This window comes from Labrus bergylta, chromosome 11 (assembly GCF_963930695.1).
Source record: "Labrus bergylta chromosome 11, fLabBer1.1, whole genome shotgun sequence".
Classification (NCBI taxonomy): Eukaryota; Metazoa; Chordata; class Actinopteri; order Labriformes; family Labridae; genus Labrus; species Labrus bergylta.
In genome coordinates this window covers 28973171-28990594 of record NC_089205.1, presented here as the reverse complement: position 1 = coordinate 28990594, position 17424 = coordinate 28973171, and the positions used below count along the sequence as shown (strand labels likewise).

Sequence of the window (17424 nt, the reverse complement as noted above, 5' to 3'; positions counted from 1 at the left end):
TGACCAATTAGAAAAAGTGTACAAGAAGATAAGGGAATTTCTATTGCATAAAGACTGTAGCAGGGATGCACATGCACATAGTGTGCGACAAGTCAGGCTTACCGTGAGTGTAGTGGCCAGGACGACGTGTGTTATCCTGCCCTTTACGATGAGCCTGACATACTCGGGTTTCTCTTCATATCGTACAAGTCTTTCGCCTTTTACTAAAGACTTCCGTGGAGAGGAACACTATTGAGTTCAACTTATTTTTGGCAGGCTTAGCCTTGTAGCTGAGCCTCTCTATTATGTGGAAAACAAACAACCTACCCAATGCAACTTGGCCTGAGATCTTGAGCCAAATTGTAGAGTGATTAGTGGCTAGATTTGCAAATATGCAGCTGCTGTGATGACCAATTAGAAAAAGTGTACAAGAAGATAAGGGAATTTCTATTGCATAAAGACTGTGGCAGGGATGCACATGCACATAGTGTGCGACAAGTCAGGCTTACCGTGAGTGTAGTGGCCAGGACGACGTGTGTTATCCTGCCCTTTACGATGAGCCTGACATACTCGGGTTTCTCTTCATATCGTACAAGTCTTTCGCCTTTTACTAAAGACTTCCGTGGAGAGGAACACTATTGAGTTCAACTTATTTTTGGCAGGCTTAGCCTTGTAGCTGAGCCTCTCTATTATGTGGAAAACAAACAATCTACCCAATGCAACTTGGCCTGAGATCTTGAGCCAAATTGTAGAGTGGTTAGTGGCTAGATTTGCAAATATGCAGCTGCTGTGATGACCAATTAGAAAACGTGTACAAGAAGATAACGGAATTTCTATTGCATAAAGACTGTGGCAGGGATGCACATGCACATAGTGTGCGACAAGTCAGGCTTGCCGTGAGTGTAGTGGCCAGGACGACGTGTGTTATCCTGCCCTTTACGATGAGCCTGACATACTCGGGTTTCTCTTCATATCGTACAAGTCTTTCGCCTTTTACTAAAGACTTCCGTGGAGAGGAACACTATTGAGTTCAACTTATTTTTGGCAGGCTTAGCCTTGTAGCTGAGCCTCTCTATTATGTGGAAAACAAACAATCTACCCAATGCAACTTGGCCTGAGATCTTGAGCCAAATTGTAGAGTGATTAGTGGCTAGATTTGCAAATATGCAGCTGCTGTGATGACCAATTAGAAAAAGTGTACAAGAAGATAAGGGAATTTCTATTGCATAAAGACTGTGGCAGGGATGCACATGCACATAGTATGCGACAAGTCAGGCTTACCGTGAGTGTAGTGGCCAGGACGACGTGTGTTATCCTGCCCTTTACGATGAGCCTGACATACTCGGGTTTCTCTTCATATCGTACAAGTCTTTCGCCTTTTACTAAAGACTTCCGTGGAGAGGAACACTATTGAGTTCAACTTATTTTTGGCAGGCTTAGCCTTGTAGCTGAGCCTCTCTATTATGTGGAAAACAAACAATCTACCCAATGCAACTTGGCCTGAGATCTTGAGCCAAATTGTAGAGTGATTAGTGGCTAGATTTGCAAATATGCAGCTGCTGTGATGACCAATTAGAAAAAGTGTACAAGAAGATAAGGGAATTTCTATTGCATAAAGACTGTGGCAGGGATGCACATGCACATAGTGTGCGACAAGTCAGGCTTGCCGTGAGTGTAGTGGCCAGGACGACGTGTGTTATCCTGCCCTTTACGATGAGCCTGACATACTCGGGTTTCTCTTCATATCGTACAAGTCTTTCGCCTTTTACTAAAGACTTCCGTGGAGAGGAACACTATTGAGTTCAACTTATTTTTGGCAGGCTTAGCCTTGTAGCTGAGCCTCTCTATTATGTGGAAAACAAACAATCTACCCAATGCAACTTGGCCTGAGATCTTGAGCCAAATTGTAGAGTGGTTAGTGGCTAGATTTGCAAATATGCAGCTGCTGTGATGACCAATTAGAAAACGTGTACAAGAAGATAACGGAATTTCTATTGCATAAAGACTGTGGCAGGGATGCACATGCACATAGTGTGCGACAAGTCAGGCTTGCCGTGAGTGTAGTGGCCAGGACGACGTGTGTTATCCTGCCCTTTACGATGAGCCTGACATACTCGGGTTTCTCTTCATATCGTACAAGTCTTTCGCCTTTTACTAAAGACTTCCGTGGAGAGGAACACTATTGAGTTCAACTTATTTTTGGCAGGCTTAGCCTTGTAGCTGAGCCTCTCTATTATGTGGAAAACAAACAATCTACCCAATGCAACTTGGCCTGAGATCTTGAGCCAAATTGTAGAGTGATTAGTGGCTAGATTTGCAAATATGCAGCTGCTGTGATGACCAATTAGAAAAAGTGTACAAGAAGATAAGGGAATTTCTATTGCATAAAGACTGTGGCAGGGATGCACATGCACATAGTATGCGACAAGTCAGGCTTACCGTGAGTGTAGTGGCCAGGACGACGTGTGTTATCCTGCCCTTTACGATGAGCCTGACATACTCGGGTTTCTCTTCATATCGTACAAGTCTTTCGCCTTTTACTAAAGACTTCCGTGGAGAGGAACACTATTGAGTTCAACTTATTTTTGGCAGGCTTAGCCTTGTAGCTGAGCCTCTCTATTATGTGGAAAACAAACAATCTACCCAATGCAACTTGGCCTGAGATCTTGAGCCAAATTGTAGAGTGATTAGTGGCTAGATTTGCAAATATGCAGCTGCTGTGATGACCAATTAGAAAAAGTGTACAAGAAGATAAGGGAATTTCTATTGCATAAAGACTGTGGCAGGGATGCACATGCACATAGTGTGCGACAAGTCAGGCTTGCCGTGAGTGTAGTGGCCAGGACGACGTGTGTTATCCTGCCCTTTACGATGAGCCTGACATACTCGGGTTTCTCTTCATATCGTACAAGTCTTTCGCCTTTTACTAAAGACTTCCGTGGAGAGGAACACTATTGAGTTCAACTTATTTTTGGCAGGCTTAGCCTTGTAGCTGAGCCTCTCTATTATGTGGAAAACAAACAATCTACCCAATGCAACTTGGCCTGAGATCTTGAGCCAAATTGTAGAGTGATTAGTGGCTAGATTTGCAAATATGCAGCTGCTGTGATGACCAATTAGAAAAAGTGTACAAGAAGATAAGGGAATTTCTATTGCATAAAGACTGTGGCAGGGATGCACATGCACATAGTGTGCGACAAGTCAGGCTTGCCGTGAGTGTAGTGGCCAGGACGACGTGTGTTATCCTGCCCTTTACGATGAGCCTGACATACTCGGGTTTCTCTTCATATCGTACAAGTCTTTCGCCTTTTACTAAAGACTTCCGTGGAGAGGAACACTATTGAGTTCAACTTATTTTTGGCAGGCTTAGCCTTGTAGCTGAGCCTCTCTATTATGTGGAAAACAAACAATCTACCCAATGCAACTTGGCCTGAGATCTTGAGCCAAATTGTAGAGTGGTTAGTGGCTAGATTTGCAAATATGCAGCTGCTGTGATGACCAATTAGAAAACGTGTACAAGAAGATAACGGAATTTCTATTGCATAAAGACTGTGGCAGGGATGCACATGCACATAGTGTGCGACAAGTCAGGCTTGCCGTGAGTGTAGTGGCCAGGACGACGTGTGTTATCCTGCCCTTTACGATGAGCCTGACATACTCGGGTTTCTCTTCATATCGTACAAGTCTTTCGCCTTTTACTAAAGACTTCCGTGGAGAGGAACACTATTGAGTTCCAACTTATTTTTGGCAGGCTTAGCCTTGTAGCTGAGCCTCTCTATTATGTGGAAAACAAACAATCTACCCAATGCAACTTGGCCTGAGATCTTGAGCCAAATTGTAGAGTGATTAGTGGCTAGATTTGCAAATATGCAGCTGCTGTGATGACCAATTAGAAAAAGTGTACAAGAAGATAAGGGAATTTCTATTGCATAAAGACTGTAGCAGGGATGCACATGCACATAGTGTGCGACAAGTCAGGCTTACCGTGAGTGTAGTGGCCAGGACGACGTGTGTTATCCTGCCCTTTACGATGAGCCTGACATACTCGGGTTTCTCTTCATATCGTACAAGTCTTTCGCCTTTTACTAAAGACTTCCGTGGAGAGGAACACTATTGAGTTCAACTTATTTTTGGCAGGCTTAGCCTTGTAGCTGAGCCTCTCTATTATGTGGAAAACAAACAACCTACCCAATGCAACTTGGCCTGAGATCTTGAGCCAAATTGTAGAGTGATTAGTGGCTAGATTTGCAAATATGCAGCTGCTGTGATGACCAATTAGAAAAAGTGTACAAGAAGATAAGGGAATTTCTATTGCATAAAGACTGTGGCAGGGATGCACATGCACATAGTGTGCGACAAGTCAGGCTTACCGTGAGTGTAGTGGCCAGGACGACGTGTGTTATCCTGCCCTTTACGATGAGCCTGACATACTCGGGTTTCTCTTCATATCGTACAAGTCTTTCGCCTTTTACTAAAGACTTCCGTGGAGAGGAACACTATTGAGTTCAACTTATTTTTGGCAGGCTTAGCCTTGTAGCTGAGCCTCTCTATTATGTGGAAAACAAACAATCTACCCAATGCAACTTGGCCTGAGATCTTGAGCCAAATTGTAGAGTGGTTAGTGGCTAGATTTGCAAATATGCAGCTGCTGTGATGACCAATTAGAAAACGTGTACAAGAAGATAACGGAATTTCTATTGCATAAAGACTGTGGCAGGGATGCACATGCACATAGTGTGCGACAAGTCAGGCTTGCCGTGAGTGTAGTGGCCAGGACGACGTGTGTTATCCTGCCCTTTACGATGAGCCTGACATACTCGGGTTTCTCTTCATATCGTACAAGTCTTTCGCCTTTTACTAAAGACTTCCGTGGAGAGGAACACTATTGAGTTCAACTTATTTTTGGCAGGCTTAGCCTTGTAGCTGAGCCTCTCTATTATGTGGAAAACAAACAATCTACCCAATGCAACTTGGCCTGAGATCTTGAGCCAAATTGTAGAGTGATTAGTGGCTAGATTTGCAAATATGCAGCTGCTGTGATGACCAATTAGAAAAAGTGTACAAGAAGATAAGGGAATTTCTATTGCATAAAGACTGTGGCAGGGATGCACATGCACATAGTATGCGACAAGTCAGGCTTACCGTGAGTGTAGTGGCCAGGACGACGTGTGTTATCCTGCCCTTTACGATGAGCCTGACATACTCGGGTTTCTCTTCATATCGTACAAGTCTTTCGCCTTTTACTAAAGACTTCCGTGGAGAGGAACACTATTGAGTTCAACTTATTTTTGGCAGGCTTAGCCTTGTAGCTGAGCCTCTCTATTATGTGGAAAACAAACAATCTACCCAATGCAACTTGGCCTGAGATCTTGAGCCAAATTGTAGAGTGATTAGTGGCTAGATTTGCAAATATGCAGCTGCTGTGATGACCAATTAGAAAAAGTGTACAAGAAGATAAGGGAATTTCTATTGCATAAAGACTGTGGCAGGGATGCACATGCACATAGTGTGCGACAAGTCAGGCTTGCCGTGAGTGTAGTGGCCAGGACGACGTGTGTTATCCTGCCCTTTACGATGAGCCTGACATACTCGGGTTTCTCTTCATATCGTACAAGTCTTTCGCCTTTTACTAAAGACTTCCGTGGAGAGGAACACTATTGAGTTCAACTTATTTTTGGCAGGCTTAGCCTTGTAGCTGAGCCTCTCTATTATGTGGAAAACAAACAATCTACCCAATGCAACTTGGCCTGAGATCTTGAGCCAAATTGTAGAGTGGTTAGTGGCTAGATTTGCAAATATGCAGCTGCTGTGATGACCAATTAGAAAACGTGTACAAGAAGATAACGGAATTTCTATTGCATAAAGACTGTGGCAGGGATGCACATGCACATAGTGTGCGACAAGTCAGGCTTGCCGTGAGTGTAGTGGCCAGGACGACGTGTGTTATCCTGCCCTTTACGATGAGCCTGACATACTCGGGTTTCTCTTCATATCGTACAAGTCTTTCGACTTTTACTAAAGACTTCCGTGGAGAGGAACACTATTGAGTTCCAACTTATTTTTGGCAGGCTTAGCCTTGTAGCTGAGCCTCTCTATTATGTGGAAAACAAACAATCTACCCAATGCAACTTGGCCTGAGATCTTGAGCCAAATTGTAGAGTGATTAGTGGCTAGATTTGCAAATATGCAGCTGCTGTGATGACCAATTAGAAAAAGTGTACAAGAAGATAAGGGAATTTCTATTGCATAAAGACTGTGGCAGGGATGCACATGCACATAGTGTGCGACAAGTCAGGCTTACCGTGAGTGTAGTGGCCAGGACGACGTGTGTTATCCTGCCCTTTACGATGAGCCTGACATACTCGGGTTTCTCTTCATATCGTACAAGTCTTTCGCCTTTTACTAAAGACTTCCGTGGAGAGGAACACTATTGAGTTCAACTTATTTTTGGCAGGCTTAGCCTTGTAGCTGAGCCTCTCTATTATGTGGAAAACAAACAATCTACCCAATGCAACTTGGCCTGAGATCTTGAGCCAAATTGTAGAGTGATTAGTGGCTAGATTTGCAAATATGCAGCTGCTGTGATGACCAATTAGAAAAAGTGTACAAGAAGATAAGGGAATTTCTATTGCATAAAGACTGTGGCAGGGATGCACATGCACATAGTGTGCGACAAGTCAGGCTTACCGTGAGTGTAGTGGCCAGGACGACGTGTGTTATCCTGCCCTTTACGATGAGCCTGACATACTCGGGTTTCTCTTCATATCGTACAAGTCTTTCGCCTTTTACTAAAGACTTCCGTGGAGAGGAACACTATTGAGTTCAACTTATTTTTGGCAGGCTTAGCCTTGTAGCTGAGCCTCTCTATTATGTGGAAAACAAACAATCTACCCAATGCAACTTGGCCTGAGATCTTGAGCCAAATTGTAGAGTGATTAGTGGCTAGATTTGCAAATATGCAGCTGCTGTGATGACCAATTAGAAAACGTGTACAAGAAGATAACGGAATTTCTATTGCATAAAGACTGTGGCAGGGATGCACATGCACATAGTATGCGACAAGTCAGGCTTACCGTGAGTGTAGTGGCCAGGACGACGTGTGTTATCCTGCCCTTTACGATGAGCCTGACATACTCGGGTTTCTCTTCATATCGTACAAGTCTTTCGCCTTTTACTAAAGACTTCCGTGGAGAGGAACACTATTGAGTTCAACTTATTTTTGGCAGGCTTAGCCTTGTAGCTGAGCCTCTCTATTATGTGGAAAACAAACAATCTACCCAATGCAACTTGGCCTGAGACCTTGAGCCAAATTGTAGAGTGATTAGTGGCTAGATTTGCAAATATGCAGCTGCTGTGATGACCAATTAGAAAACGTGTACAAGAAGATAAGGGAATTTCTGTTGCATAAAGACTGTGGCAGGGATGCACATGCACATAGTGTGCGACAAGTCAGGCTTGCCGTGAGTGTAGTGGCCAGGACGACGTGTGTTATCCTGCCCTTTACGATGAGCCTGACATACTCGGGTTTCTCTTCATATCGTACAAGTCTTTCGCCTTTTACTAAAGACTTCCGTGGAGAGGAACACTATTGAGTTCAACTTATTTTTGGCAGGCTTAGCCTTGTAGCTGAGCCTCTCTATTATGTGGAAAACAAACAATCTACCCAATGCAACTTGGCCTGAGACCTTGAGCCAAATTGTAGAGTGATTAGTGGCTAGATTTGCAAATATGCAGCTGCTGTGATGACCAATTAGAAAAAGTGTACAAGAAGATAAGGGAATTTCTATTGCATAAAGACTGTGGCAGGGATGCACATGCACATAGTGTGCGACAAGTCAGGCTTACCGTGAGTGTAGTGGCCAGGACGACGTGTGTTATCCTGCCCTTTACGATGAGCCTGACATACTCAGGTTTCTCTTCATATCGTACAAGTCTTTCGCCTTTTACTAAAGACTTCCGTGGAGAGGAACACTATTGAGTTCAACTTATTTTTGGCAGGCTTAGCCTTGTAGCTGAGCCTCTCTATTATGTGGAAAACAAACAATCTACCCAATGCAACTTGGCCTGAGATCTTGAGCCAAATTGTAGAGTGATTAGTGGCTAGATTTGCAAATATGCAGCTGCTGTGATGACCAATTAGAAAAAGTGTACAAGAAGATAAGGGAATTTCTATTGCATAAAGACTGTGGCAGGGATGCACATGCACATAGTGTGCGACAAGTCAGGCTTGCCGTGAGTGTAGTGGCCAGGACGACGTGTGTTATCCTGCCCTTTACGATGAGCCTGACATACTCGGGTTTCTCTTCATATCGTACAAGTCTTTCGCCTTTTACTAAAGACTTCCGTGGAGAGGAACACTATTGAGTTCAACTTATTTTTGGCAGGCTTAGCCTTGTAGCTGAGCCTCTCTATTATGTGGAAAACAAACAATCTACCCAATGCAACTTGGCCTGAGATCTTGAGCCAAATTGTGGAGTGATTAGTGGCTAGATTTGCAAATATGCAGCTGCTGTGATGACCAATTAGAAAACGTGTACAAGAAGATAACGGAATTTCTATTGCATAAAGACTGTGGCAGAGATGCACATGCACATAGTGTGCGACAAGTCAGGCTTGCCGTGAGTGTAGTGGCCAGGACGACGTGTGTTATCCTGCCCTTTACGATGAGCCTGACATACTCGGGTTTCTCTTCATATCGTACAAGTCTTTCGCCTTTTACTAAAGACTTCCGTGGAGAGGAACACTATTGAGTTCAACTTATTTTTGGCAGGCTTAGCCTTGTAGCTGAGCCTCTCTATTATGTGGAAAACAAACAATCTACCCAATGCAACTTGGCCTGAGATCTTGAGCCAAATTGTAGAGTGATTAGTGGCTAGATTTGCAAATATGCAGCTGCTGTGATGACCAATTAGAAAAAGTGTACAAGAAGATAAGGGAATTTCTATTGCATAAAGACTGTGGCAGGGATGCACATGCACATAGTGTGCGACAAGTCAGGCTTACCGTGAGTGTAGTGGCCAGGACGACGTCTGTTATCCTGCCCTTTACGATGAGCCTGACATACTCGGGTTTCTCTTCATATCGTACAAGTCTTTCGCCTTTTACTAAAGACTTCCGTGGAGAGGAACACTATTGAGTTCAACTTATTTTTGGCAGGCTTAGCCTTGTAGCTGAGCCTCTCTATTATGTGGAAAACAAACAATCTACCCAATGCAACTTGGCCTGAGATCTTGAGCCAAATTGTAGAGTGATTAGTGGCTAGATTTGCAAATATGCAGCTGCTGTGATGACCAATTAGAAAACGTGTACAAGAAGATAACGGAATTTCTGTTGCATAAAGACTGTGGCAGGGATGCACATGCACATAGTGTGCGACAAGTCAGGCTTGCCGTGAGTGTAGTGGCCAGGACGACGTGTGTTATCCTGCCCTTTACGATGAGCCTGACATACTCGGGTTTCTCTTCATATCGTACAAGTCTTTCGCCTTTTACTAAAGACTTCCGTGGAGAGGAACACTATTGAGTTCAACTTATTTTTGGCAGGCTTAGCCTTGTAGCTGAGCCTCTCTATTATGTGGAAAACAAACAATCTACCCAATGCAACTTGGCCTGAGACCTTGAGCCAAATTGTAGAGTGATTAGTGGCTAGATTTGCAAATATGCAGCTGCTGTGATGACCAATTAGAAAAAGTGTACAAGAAGATAAGGGAATTTCTATTGCATAAAGACTGTGGCAGGGATGCACATGCACATAGTGTGCGACAAGTCAGGCTTACCGTGAGTGTAGTGGCCAGGACGACGTGTGTTATCCTGCCCTTTACGATGAGCCTGACATACTCGGGTTTCTCTTCATATCGTACAAGTCTTTCGCCTTTTACTAAAGACTTCCGTGGAGAGGAACACTATTGAGTTCAACTTATTTTTGGCAGGCTTAGCCTTGTAGCTGAGCCTCTCTATTATGTGGAAAACAAACAATCTACCCAATGCAACTTGGCCTGAGATCTTGAGCCAAATTGTAGAGTGATTAGTGGCTAGATTTGCAAATATGCAGCTGCTGTGATGACCAATTAGAAAAAGTGTACAAGAAGATAAGGGAATTTCTATTGCATAAAGACTGTGGCAGGGATGCACATGCACATAGTGTGCGACAAGTCAGGCTTGCCGTGAGTGTAGTGGCCAGGACGACGTGTGTTATCCTGCCCTTTACGATGAGCCTGACATACTCGGGTTTCTCTTCATATCGTACAAGTCTTTCGCCTTTTACTAAAGACTTCCGTGGAGAGGAACACTATTGAGTTCAACTTATTTTTGGCAGGCTTAGCCTTGTAGCTGAGCCTCTCTATTATGTGGAAAACAAACAATCTACCCAATGCAACTTGGCCTGAGATCTTGAGCCAAATTGTGGAGTGATTAGTGGCTAGATTTGCAAATATGCAGCTGCTGTGATGACCAATTAGAAAACGTGTACAAGAAGATAAGGGAATTTCTATTGCATAAAGACTGTGGCAGAGATGCACATGCACATAGTGTGCGACAAGTCAGGCTTGCCGTGAGTGTAGTGGCCAGGACGACGTGTGTTATCCTGCCCTTTACGATGAGCCTGACATACTCGGGTTTCTCTTCATATCGTACAAGTCTTTCGCCTTTTACTAAAGACTTCCGTGGAGAGGAACACTATTGAGTTCAACTTATTTTTGGCAGGCTTAGCCTTGTAGCTGAGCCTCTCTATTATGTGGAAAACAAACAATCTACCCAATGCAACTTGGCCTGAGACCTTGAGCCAAATTGTAGAGTGATTAGTGGCTAGATTTGCAAATATGCAGCTGCTGTGATGACCAATTAGAAAAAGTGTACAAGAAGATAAGGGAATTTCTATTGCATAAAGACTGTGGCAGGGATGCACATGCACATAGTGTGCGACAAGTCAGGCTTACCGTGAGTGTAGTGGCCAGGACGACGTGTGTTATCCTGCCCTTTACGATGAGCCTGACATACTCGGGTTTCTCTTCATATCGTACAAGTCTTTCGCCTTTTACTAAAGACTTCCGTGGAGAGGAACACTATTGAGTTCAACTTATTTTTGGCAGGCTTAGCCTTGTAGCTGAGCCTCTCTATTATGTGGAAAACAAACAATCTACCCAATGCAACTTGGCCTGAGATCTTGAGCCAAATTGTAGAGTGATTAGTGGCTAGATTTGCAAATATGCAGCTGCTGTGATGACCAATTAGAAAAAGTGTACAAGAAGATAAGGGAATTTCTATTGCATAAAGACTGTGGCAGGGATGCACATGCACATAGTGTGCGACAAGTCAGGCTTGCCGTGAGTGTAGTGGCCAGGACGACGTGTGTTATCCTGCCCTTTACGATGAGCCTGACATACTCGGGTTTCTCTTCATATCGTACAAGTCTTTCGCCTTTTACTAAAGACTTCCGTGGAGAGGAACACTATTGAGTTCAACTTATTTTTGGCAGGCTTAGCCTTGTAGCTGAGCCTCTCTATTATGTGGAAAACAAACAATCTACCCAATGCAACTTGGCCTGAGATCTTGAGCCAAATTGTGGAGTGATTAGTGGCTAGATTTGCAAATATGCAGCTGCTGTGATGACCAATTAGAAAAAGTGTACAAGAAGATAAGGGAATTTCTATTGCATAAAGACTGTGGCAGGGATGCACATGCACATAGTGTGCGACAAGTCAGGCTTACCGTGAGTGTAGTGGCCAGGACGACGTGTGTTATCCTGCCCTTTACGATGAGCCTGACATACTCGGGTTTCTCTTCATATCGTACAAGTCTTTCGCCTTTTACTAAAGACTTCCGTGGAGAGGAACACTATTGAGTTCAACTTATTTTTGGCAGGCTTAGCCTTGTAGCTGAGCCTCTCTATTATGTGGAAAACAAACAATCTACCCAATGCAACTTGGCCTGAGATCTTGAGCCAAATTGTAGAGTGATTAGTGGCTAGATTTGCAAATATGCAGCTGCTGTGATGACCAATTAGAAAACGTGTACAAGAAGATAACGGAATTTCTATTGCATAAAGACTGTGGCAGAGATGCACATGCACATAGTGTGCGACAAGTCAGGCTTGCCGTGAGTGTAGTGGCCAGGACGACGTGTGTTATCCTGCCCTTTACGATGAGCCTGACATACTCGGGTTTCTCTTCATATCGTACAAGTCTTTCGCCTTTTACTAAAGACTTCCGTGGAGAGGAACACTATTGAGTTCAACTTATTTTTGGCAGGCTTAGCCTTGTAGCTGAGCCTCTCTATTATGTGGAAAACAAACAATCTACCCAATGCAACTTGGCCTGAGACCTTGAGCCAAATTGTAGAGTGATTAGTGGCTAGATTTGCAAATATGCAGCTGCTGTGATGACCAATTAGAAAAAGTGTACAAGAAGATAAGGGAATTTCTATTGCATAAAGACTGTGGCAGGGATGCACATGCACATAGTGTGCGACAAGTCAGGCTTACCGTGAGTGTAGTGGCCAGGACGACGTGTGTTATCCTGCCCTTTACGATGAGCCTGACATACTCGGGTTTCTCTTCATATCGTACAAGTCTTTCGCCTTTTACTAAAGACTTCCGTGGAGAGGAACACTATTGAGTTCAACTTATTTTTGGCAGGCTTAGCCTTGTAGCTGAGCCTCTCTATTATGTGGAAAACAAACAATCTACCCAATGCAACTTGGCCTGAGATCTTGAGCCAAATTGTGGAGTGATTAGTGGCTAGATTTGCAAATATGCAGCTGCTGTGATGACCAATTAGAAAAAGTGTACAAGAAGATAAGGGAATTTCTATTGCATAAAGACTGTGGCAGGGATGCACATGCACATAGTATGCGACAAGTCAGGCTTACCGTGAGTGTAGTGGCCAGGACGACGTGTGTTATCCTGCCCTTTACGATGAGCCTGATATACTCGGGTTTCTCTTCATATCGTACAAGTCTTTCGCCTTTTACTAAAGACTTCCGTGGAGAGGAACACTATTGAGTTCAACTTATTTTTGGCAGGCTTAGCCTTGTAGCTGAGCCTCTCTATTATGTGGAAAACAAACAATCTACCCAATGCAACTTGGCCTGAGATCTTGAGCCAAATTGTAGAGTGATTAGTGGCTAGATTTGCAAATATGCAGCTGCTGTGATGACCAATTAGAAAACGTGTACAAGAAGATAACGGAATTTCTATTGCATAAAGACTGTGGCAGAGATGCACATGCACATAGTGTGCGACAAGTCAGGCTTGCCGTGAGTGTAGTGGCCAGGACGACGTGTGTTATCCTGCCCTTTACGATGAGCCTGACATACTCGGGTTTCTCTTCATATCGTACAAGTCTTTCGCCTTTTACTAAAGACTTCCGTGGAGAGGAACACTATTGAGTTCAACTTATTTTTGGCAGGCTTAGCCTTGTAGCTGAGCCTCTCTATTATGTGGAAAACAAACAATCTACCCAATGCAACTTGGCCTGAGACCTTGAGCCAAATTGTAGAGTGATTAGTGGCTAGATTTGCAAATATGCAGCTGCTGTGATGACCAATTAGAAAAAGTGTACAAGAAGATAAGGGAATTTCTATTGCATAAAGACTGTGGCAGGGATGCACATGCACATAGTGTGCGACAAGTCAGGCTTACCGTGAGTGTAGTGGCCAGGACGACGTGTGTTATCCTGCCCTTTACGATGAGCCTGACATACTCGGGTTTCTCTTCATATCGTACAAGTCTTTCGCCTTTTACTAAAGACTTCCGTGGAGAGGAACACTATTGAGTTCAACTTATTTTTGGCAGGCTTAGCCTTGTAGCTGAGCCTCTCTATTATGTGGAAAACAAACAATCTACCCAATGCAACTTGGCCTGAGATCTTGAGCCAAATTGTAGAGTGATTAGTGGCTAGATTTGCAAATATGCAGCTGCTGTGATGACCAATTAGAAAACGTGTACAAGAAGATAACGGAATTTCTATTGCATAAAGACTGTGGCAGAGATGCACATGCACATAGTGTGCGACAAGTCAGGCTTGCCGTGAGTGTAGTGGCCAGGACGACGTGTGTTATCCTGCCCTTTACGATGAGCCTGACATACTCGGGTTTCTCTTCATATCGTACAAGTCTTTCGCCTTTTACTAAAGACTTCCGTGGAGAGGAACACTATTGAGTTCAACTTATTTTTGGCAGGCTTAGCCTTGTAGCTGAGCCTCTCTATTATGTGGAAAACAAACAATCTACCCAATGCAACTTGGCCTGAGACCTTGAGCCAAATTGTAGAGTGATTAGTGGCTAGATTTGCAAATATGCAGCTGCTGTGATGACCAATTAGAAAAAGTGTACAAGAAGATAAGGGAATTTCTATTGCATAAAGACTGTGGCAGGGATGCACATGCACATAGTGTGCGACAAGTCAGGCTTACCGTGAGTGTAGTGGCCAGGACGACGTGTGTTATCCTGCCCTTTACGATGAGCCTGACATACTCGGGTTTCTCTTCATATCGTACAAATCTTTCGCCTTTTACTAAAGACTTCCGTGGAGAGGAACACTATTGAGTTCAACTTATTTTTGGCAGGCTTAGCCTTGTAGCTGAGCCTCTCTATTATGTGGAAAACAAACAATCTACCCAATGCAACTTGGCCTGAGATCTTGAGCCAAATTGTGGAGTGATTAGTGGCTAGATTTGCAAATATGCAGCTGCTGTGATGACCAATTAGAAAAAGTGTACAAGAAGATAAGGGAATTTCTATTGCATAAAGACTGTGGCAGGGATGCACATGCACATAGTATGCGACAAGTCAGGCTTACCGTGAGTGTAGTGGCCAGGACGACGTGTGTTATCCTGCCCTTTACGATGAGCCTGATATACTCGGGTTTCTCTTCATATCGTACAAGTCTTTCGCCTTTTACTAAAGACTTCCGTGGAGAGGAACACTATTGAGTTCAACTTATTTTTGGCAGGCTTAGCCTTGTAGCTGAGCCTCTCTATTATGTGGAAAACAAACAATCTACCCAATGCAACTTGGCCTGAGATCTTGAGCCAAATTGTAGAGTGATTAGTGGCTAGATTTGCAAATATGCAGCTGCTGTGATGACCAATTAGAAAACGTGTACAAGAAGATAACGGAATTTCTATTGCATAAAGACTGTGGCAGAGATGCACATGCACATAGTGTGCGACAAGTCAGGCTTGCCGTGAGTGTAGTGGCCAGGACGACGTGTGTTATCCTGCCCTTTACGATGAGCCTGACATACTCGGGTTTCTCTTCATATCGTACAAGTCTTTCGCCTTTTACTAAAGACTTCCGTGGAGAGGAACACTATTGAGTTCAACTTATTTTTGGCAGGCTTAGCCTTGTAGCTGAGCCTCTCTATTATGTGGAAAACAAACAATCTACCCAATGCAACTTGGCCTGAGACCTTGAGCCAAATTGTAGAGTGATTAGTGGCTAGATTTGCAAATATGCAGCTGCTGTGATGACCAATTAGAAAAAGTGTACAAGAAGATAAGGGAATTTCTATTGCATAAAGACTGTGGCAGGGATGCACATGCACATAGTATGCGACAAGTCAGGCTTACCGTGAGTGTAGTGGCCAGGACGACGTGTGTTATCCTGCCCTTTACGATGAGCCTGATATACTCGGGTTTCTCTTCATATCGTACAAGTCTTTCGCCTTTTACTAAAGACTTCCGTGGAGAGGAACACTATTGAGTTCAACTTATTTTTGGCAGGCTTAGCCTTGTAGCTGAGCCTCTCTATTATGTGGAAAACAAACAATCTACCCAATGCAACTTGGCCTGAGATCTTGAGCCAAATTGTAGAGTGATTAGTGGCTAGATTTGCAAATATGCAGCTGCTGTGATGACCAATTAGAAAACGTGTACAAGAAGATAACGGAATTTCTATTGCATAAAGACTGTGGCAGAGATGCACATGCACATAGTGTGCGACAAGTCAGGCTTGCCGTGAGTGTAGTGGCCAGGACGACGTGTGTTATCCTGCCCTTTACGATGAGCCTGACATACTCGGGTTTCTCTTCATATCGTACAAGTCTTTCGCCTTTTACTAAAGACTTCCGTGGAGAGGAACACTATTGAGTTCAACTTATTTTTGGCAGGCTTAGCCTTGTAGCTGAGCCTCTCTATTATGTGGAAAACAAACAATCTACCCAATGCAACTTGGCCTGAGACCTTGAGCCAAATTGTAGAGTGATTAGTGGCTAGATTTGCAAATATGCAGCTGCTGTGATGACCAATTAGAAAAAGTGTACAAGAAGATAAGGGAATTTCTATTGCATAAAGACTGTGGCAGGGATGCACATGCACATAGTGTGCGACAAGTCAGGCTTACCGTGAGTGTAGTGGCCAGGACGACGTGTGTTATCCTGCCCTTTACGATGAGCCTGACATACTCGGGTTTCTCTTCATATCGTACAAGTCTTTCGCCTTTTACTAAAGACTTCCGTGGAGAGGAACACTATTGAGTTCAACTTATTTTTGGCAGGCTTAGCCTTGTAGCTGAGCCTCTCTATTATGTGGAAAACAAACAATCTACCCAATGCAACTTGGCCTGAGATCTTGAGCCAAATTGTAGAGTGATTAGTGGCTAGATTTGCAAATATGCAGCTGCTGTGATGACCAATTAGAAAAAGTGTACAAGAAGATAAGGGAATTTCTATTGCATAAAGACTGTGGCAGGGATGCACATGCACATAGTGTGCGACAAGTCAGGCTTACCGTGAGTGTAGTGGCCAGGACGACGTGTGTTATCCTGCCCTTTACGATGAGCCTGACATACTCGGGTTTCTCTTCATATCGTACAAGTCTTTCGCCTTTTACTAAAGACTTCCGTGGAGAGGAACACTATTGAGTTCAACTTATTTTTGGCAGGCTTAGCCTTGTAGCTGAGCCTCTCTATTATGTGGAAAACAAACAATCTACCCAATGCAACTTGGCCTGAGATCTTGAGCCAAATTGTAGAGTGATTAGTGGCTAGATTTGCAAATATGCAGCTGCTGTGATGACCAATTAGAAAAAGTGTACAAGAAGATAAGGGAATTTCTATTGCATAAAGACTGTGGCAGGGATGCACATGCACATAGTGTGCGACAAGTCAGGCTTACCGTGAGTGTAGTGGCCAGGACGACGTGTGTTATCCTGCCCTTTACGATGAGCCTGACATACTCGGGTTTCTCTTCATATTGTACAAGTCTTTCGCCTTTTACTAAAGACTTCCGTGGAGAGGAACACTATTGAGTTCAACTTATTTTTGGCAGGCTTAGCCTTGTAGCTGAGCCTCTCTATTATGTGGAAAACAAACAATCTACCCAATGCAACTTGGCCTGAGATCTTGAGCCAAATTGTAGAGTGATTAGTGGCTAGATTTGCAAATATGCAGCTGCTGTGATGACCAATTAGAAAACGTGTACAAGAAGATAACGGAATTTCTATTGCATAAA

At 43.7% G+C, this 17424-nt stretch overlaps 45 non-coding genes across 45 annotated transcripts; all 45 read left to right on the top strand.

Annotated features, from left to right (window-relative positions):
* Positions 1-159: 159 nt before the first annotated feature.
* LOC114921588 (U5 spliceosomal RNA) lies at positions 160-276 on the top strand. Its single transcript, XR_003809894.2, has one exon. It is a non-coding gene; the product is annotated as a U5 spliceosomal RNA (small nuclear RNA).
* Positions 277-545: 269 nt separating this feature from the next.
* Positions 546-662, top strand: LOC114921589 (U5 spliceosomal RNA). The gene has a single exon (XR_003809895.2). It is a non-coding gene; the product is annotated as a U5 spliceosomal RNA (small nuclear RNA).
* A 269-nt stretch (positions 663-931) lies between these two features.
* Positions 932-1048, top strand: LOC114921550 (U5 spliceosomal RNA). Its single transcript, XR_003809855.1, has one exon. It is a non-coding gene; the product is annotated as a U5 spliceosomal RNA (small nuclear RNA).
* Positions 1049-1317: 269 nt separating this feature from the next.
* LOC114921561 (U5 spliceosomal RNA) lies at positions 1318-1434 on the top strand. The gene has a single exon (XR_003809866.1). It is a non-coding gene; the product is annotated as a U5 spliceosomal RNA (small nuclear RNA).
* Positions 1435-1703: 269 nt separating this feature from the next.
* LOC114921572 (U5 spliceosomal RNA) lies at positions 1704-1820 on the top strand. Its single transcript, XR_003809877.1, has one exon. It is a non-coding gene; the product is annotated as a U5 spliceosomal RNA (small nuclear RNA).
* A 269-nt stretch (positions 1821-2089) lies between these two features.
* Positions 2090-2206, top strand: LOC114921583 (U5 spliceosomal RNA). The gene has a single exon (XR_003809889.1). It is a non-coding gene; the product is annotated as a U5 spliceosomal RNA (small nuclear RNA).
* A 269-nt stretch (positions 2207-2475) lies between these two features.
* LOC114921594 (U5 spliceosomal RNA) lies at positions 2476-2592 on the top strand. The gene has a single exon (XR_003809900.1). It is a non-coding gene; the product is annotated as a U5 spliceosomal RNA (small nuclear RNA).
* Positions 2593-2861: 269 nt separating this feature from the next.
* LOC114921603 (U5 spliceosomal RNA) lies at positions 2862-2978 on the top strand. Its single transcript, XR_003809909.1, has one exon. It is a non-coding gene; the product is annotated as a U5 spliceosomal RNA (small nuclear RNA).
* A 269-nt stretch (positions 2979-3247) lies between these two features.
* On the top strand, positions 3248-3364 carry LOC114921592 (U5 spliceosomal RNA). Its single transcript, XR_003809898.2, has one exon. It is a non-coding gene; the product is annotated as a U5 spliceosomal RNA (small nuclear RNA).
* A 269-nt stretch (positions 3365-3633) lies between these two features.
* LOC114921604 (U5 spliceosomal RNA) lies at positions 3634-3751 on the top strand. Its single transcript, XR_003809910.2, has one exon. It is a non-coding gene; the product is annotated as a U5 spliceosomal RNA (small nuclear RNA).
* A 269-nt stretch (positions 3752-4020) lies between these two features.
* LOC114921605 (U5 spliceosomal RNA) lies at positions 4021-4137 on the top strand. The gene has a single exon (XR_003809911.1). It is a non-coding gene; the product is annotated as a U5 spliceosomal RNA (small nuclear RNA).
* A 269-nt stretch (positions 4138-4406) lies between these two features.
* Positions 4407-4523, top strand: LOC114921606 (U5 spliceosomal RNA). Its single transcript, XR_003809912.1, has one exon. It is a non-coding gene; the product is annotated as a U5 spliceosomal RNA (small nuclear RNA).
* Positions 4524-4792: 269 nt separating this feature from the next.
* Positions 4793-4909, top strand: LOC114921607 (U5 spliceosomal RNA). The gene has a single exon (XR_003809913.1). It is a non-coding gene; the product is annotated as a U5 spliceosomal RNA (small nuclear RNA).
* A 269-nt stretch (positions 4910-5178) lies between these two features.
* On the top strand, positions 5179-5295 carry LOC114921609 (U5 spliceosomal RNA). The gene has a single exon (XR_003809915.1). It is a non-coding gene; the product is annotated as a U5 spliceosomal RNA (small nuclear RNA).
* A 269-nt stretch (positions 5296-5564) lies between these two features.
* LOC114921610 (U5 spliceosomal RNA) lies at positions 5565-5681 on the top strand. The gene has a single exon (XR_003809916.1). It is a non-coding gene; the product is annotated as a U5 spliceosomal RNA (small nuclear RNA).
* Positions 5682-5950: 269 nt separating this feature from the next.
* LOC114921611 (U5 spliceosomal RNA) lies at positions 5951-6068 on the top strand. Its single transcript, XR_003809917.2, has one exon. It is a non-coding gene; the product is annotated as a U5 spliceosomal RNA (small nuclear RNA).
* Positions 6069-6337: 269 nt separating this feature from the next.
* LOC114921612 (U5 spliceosomal RNA) lies at positions 6338-6454 on the top strand. The gene has a single exon (XR_003809918.1). It is a non-coding gene; the product is annotated as a U5 spliceosomal RNA (small nuclear RNA).
* Positions 6455-6723: 269 nt separating this feature from the next.
* Positions 6724-6840, top strand: LOC114921613 (U5 spliceosomal RNA). The gene has a single exon (XR_003809919.1). It is a non-coding gene; the product is annotated as a U5 spliceosomal RNA (small nuclear RNA).
* A 269-nt stretch (positions 6841-7109) lies between these two features.
* LOC114921614 (U5 spliceosomal RNA) lies at positions 7110-7226 on the top strand. Its single transcript, XR_003809920.1, has one exon. It is a non-coding gene; the product is annotated as a U5 spliceosomal RNA (small nuclear RNA).
* Positions 7227-7495: 269 nt separating this feature from the next.
* Positions 7496-7612, top strand: LOC114921615 (U5 spliceosomal RNA). The gene has a single exon (XR_003809921.1). It is a non-coding gene; the product is annotated as a U5 spliceosomal RNA (small nuclear RNA).
* Positions 7613-7881: 269 nt separating this feature from the next.
* On the top strand, positions 7882-7998 carry LOC136180836 (U5 spliceosomal RNA). The gene has a single exon (XR_010667460.1). It is a non-coding gene; the product is annotated as a U5 spliceosomal RNA (small nuclear RNA).
* A 269-nt stretch (positions 7999-8267) lies between these two features.
* Positions 8268-8384, top strand: LOC114921617 (U5 spliceosomal RNA). Its single transcript, XR_003809923.1, has one exon. It is a non-coding gene; the product is annotated as a U5 spliceosomal RNA (small nuclear RNA).
* A 269-nt stretch (positions 8385-8653) lies between these two features.
* LOC114921618 (U5 spliceosomal RNA) lies at positions 8654-8770 on the top strand. Its single transcript, XR_003809924.1, has one exon. It is a non-coding gene; the product is annotated as a U5 spliceosomal RNA (small nuclear RNA).
* Positions 8771-9039: 269 nt separating this feature from the next.
* On the top strand, positions 9040-9156 carry LOC114921590 (U5 spliceosomal RNA). Its single transcript, XR_003809896.2, has one exon. It is a non-coding gene; the product is annotated as a U5 spliceosomal RNA (small nuclear RNA).
* A 269-nt stretch (positions 9157-9425) lies between these two features.
* LOC114921620 (U5 spliceosomal RNA) lies at positions 9426-9542 on the top strand. Its single transcript, XR_003809926.1, has one exon. It is a non-coding gene; the product is annotated as a U5 spliceosomal RNA (small nuclear RNA).
* Positions 9543-9811: 269 nt separating this feature from the next.
* Positions 9812-9928, top strand: LOC114921621 (U5 spliceosomal RNA). Its single transcript, XR_003809927.1, has one exon. It is a non-coding gene; the product is annotated as a U5 spliceosomal RNA (small nuclear RNA).
* A 269-nt stretch (positions 9929-10197) lies between these two features.
* On the top strand, positions 10198-10314 carry LOC114921622 (U5 spliceosomal RNA). Its single transcript, XR_003809928.1, has one exon. It is a non-coding gene; the product is annotated as a U5 spliceosomal RNA (small nuclear RNA).
* Positions 10315-10583: 269 nt separating this feature from the next.
* Positions 10584-10700, top strand: LOC114921623 (U5 spliceosomal RNA). Its single transcript, XR_003809929.1, has one exon. It is a non-coding gene; the product is annotated as a U5 spliceosomal RNA (small nuclear RNA).
* Positions 10701-10969: 269 nt separating this feature from the next.
* LOC114921624 (U5 spliceosomal RNA) lies at positions 10970-11086 on the top strand. Its single transcript, XR_003809930.1, has one exon. It is a non-coding gene; the product is annotated as a U5 spliceosomal RNA (small nuclear RNA).
* A 269-nt stretch (positions 11087-11355) lies between these two features.
* On the top strand, positions 11356-11472 carry LOC114921625 (U5 spliceosomal RNA). The gene has a single exon (XR_003809931.1). It is a non-coding gene; the product is annotated as a U5 spliceosomal RNA (small nuclear RNA).
* A 269-nt stretch (positions 11473-11741) lies between these two features.
* Positions 11742-11858, top strand: LOC114921626 (U5 spliceosomal RNA). Its single transcript, XR_003809932.1, has one exon. It is a non-coding gene; the product is annotated as a U5 spliceosomal RNA (small nuclear RNA).
* Positions 11859-12127: 269 nt separating this feature from the next.
* Positions 12128-12244, top strand: LOC114921627 (U5 spliceosomal RNA). The gene has a single exon (XR_003809933.1). It is a non-coding gene; the product is annotated as a U5 spliceosomal RNA (small nuclear RNA).
* Positions 12245-12513: 269 nt separating this feature from the next.
* On the top strand, positions 12514-12630 carry LOC114921628 (U5 spliceosomal RNA). The gene has a single exon (XR_003809934.1). It is a non-coding gene; the product is annotated as a U5 spliceosomal RNA (small nuclear RNA).
* A 269-nt stretch (positions 12631-12899) lies between these two features.
* LOC114921629 (U5 spliceosomal RNA) lies at positions 12900-13016 on the top strand. The gene has a single exon (XR_003809935.1). It is a non-coding gene; the product is annotated as a U5 spliceosomal RNA (small nuclear RNA).
* Positions 13017-13285: 269 nt separating this feature from the next.
* Positions 13286-13402, top strand: LOC114921631 (U5 spliceosomal RNA). Its single transcript, XR_003809937.1, has one exon. It is a non-coding gene; the product is annotated as a U5 spliceosomal RNA (small nuclear RNA).
* A 269-nt stretch (positions 13403-13671) lies between these two features.
* LOC114921632 (U5 spliceosomal RNA) lies at positions 13672-13788 on the top strand. The gene has a single exon (XR_003809938.1). It is a non-coding gene; the product is annotated as a U5 spliceosomal RNA (small nuclear RNA).
* A 269-nt stretch (positions 13789-14057) lies between these two features.
* Positions 14058-14174, top strand: LOC114921633 (U5 spliceosomal RNA). The gene has a single exon (XR_003809939.1). It is a non-coding gene; the product is annotated as a U5 spliceosomal RNA (small nuclear RNA).
* Positions 14175-14443: 269 nt separating this feature from the next.
* LOC136180824 (U5 spliceosomal RNA) lies at positions 14444-14560 on the top strand. Its single transcript, XR_010667448.1, has one exon. It is a non-coding gene; the product is annotated as a U5 spliceosomal RNA (small nuclear RNA).
* A 269-nt stretch (positions 14561-14829) lies between these two features.
* Positions 14830-14946, top strand: LOC114921635 (U5 spliceosomal RNA). The gene has a single exon (XR_003809941.1). It is a non-coding gene; the product is annotated as a U5 spliceosomal RNA (small nuclear RNA).
* Positions 14947-15215: 269 nt separating this feature from the next.
* Positions 15216-15332, top strand: LOC114921636 (U5 spliceosomal RNA). The gene has a single exon (XR_003809942.1). It is a non-coding gene; the product is annotated as a U5 spliceosomal RNA (small nuclear RNA).
* A 269-nt stretch (positions 15333-15601) lies between these two features.
* On the top strand, positions 15602-15718 carry LOC114921637 (U5 spliceosomal RNA). The gene has a single exon (XR_003809943.1). It is a non-coding gene; the product is annotated as a U5 spliceosomal RNA (small nuclear RNA).
* A 269-nt stretch (positions 15719-15987) lies between these two features.
* LOC114921638 (U5 spliceosomal RNA) lies at positions 15988-16104 on the top strand. The gene has a single exon (XR_003809944.1). It is a non-coding gene; the product is annotated as a U5 spliceosomal RNA (small nuclear RNA).
* A 269-nt stretch (positions 16105-16373) lies between these two features.
* On the top strand, positions 16374-16490 carry LOC114921639 (U5 spliceosomal RNA). The gene has a single exon (XR_003809945.1). It is a non-coding gene; the product is annotated as a U5 spliceosomal RNA (small nuclear RNA).
* Positions 16491-16759: 269 nt separating this feature from the next.
* On the top strand, positions 16760-16876 carry LOC114921640 (U5 spliceosomal RNA). The gene has a single exon (XR_003809946.1). It is a non-coding gene; the product is annotated as a U5 spliceosomal RNA (small nuclear RNA).
* Positions 16877-17145: 269 nt separating this feature from the next.
* On the top strand, positions 17146-17262 carry LOC114921642 (U5 spliceosomal RNA). Its single transcript, XR_003809948.2, has one exon. It is a non-coding gene; the product is annotated as a U5 spliceosomal RNA (small nuclear RNA).
* The last annotated feature ends 162 nt before the right edge of the window (positions 17263-17424 follow it).